The 654-nt window shown below is 36.2% G+C and overlaps 1 pseudogene; it reads left to right on the forward strand.

The window, feature by feature from the left end:
* Positions 1–316: 316 nt before the first annotated feature.
* LOC118605379 lies at positions 317–435 on the forward strand (annotated as a pseudogene).
* Positions 436–654: the final 219 nt, after the last annotated feature.

Genomic DNA, 654 nt, shown 5'->3' on the forward strand with positions numbered 1-654 from the left:
AGTTCTTCAGGAGCACCATTACTGTAATACCTTGGCCTCAGCTCTCTTGAAAACTACTTTTCTAAACTCTTCAAAAGTTCCTTGCAAGAAGGAACAGGTTTGAAGTACTCTCGCATGTCCAAGTCAATGTAATAGTAAAAATACTCATGCATGTTTGTGTGTGTATGCATAGATAAAATCATGGTAATCAAATCAACATTCTAATGATATGGAACTAGAAAGACTACTTACTGGAACAGAATAAAGAATCCAAAAATTTCAATACATCAAAATTACATCTAAACTACAAAACAACCGTCATTAAAAACAGCCTATAGTCTACAGCCATGCTACCCAAAACGAGCCCAATCCTGTCTAATCTCGGAAGCTAAGTAGGGTCAGGCCTGCTTAGTACTTAGATGGGAAACCACCTAGAAAAACCAGGTGCTGTAGGCATAAAAAATTTAAAAATAAGGGATTGTAAACTGACAAGGTCTTTGCAATCTGTGAGGTCAACCAAGAGTTGCCTTGCCTAAAAAATTAAAAATTTAAAAATTTAAAAAAAGAAAAAGAAAACTGCCTGAAGTCTAGCTAAACAGAGTCCTCTAACCAAAGATATACAGAAGAAACCACACTAAGACTGGTAGGAGGAGCAGAAACACCAAACAGAATGGT

Source organism: Rousettus aegyptiacus, unplaced genomic scaffold (genome assembly GCF_014176215.1).
Source record: "Rousettus aegyptiacus isolate mRouAeg1 unplaced genomic scaffold, mRouAeg1.p scaffold_m13_p_1, whole genome shotgun sequence".
NCBI lineage: Eukaryota > Metazoa > Chordata > Mammalia > Chiroptera > Pteropodidae > Rousettus > Rousettus aegyptiacus.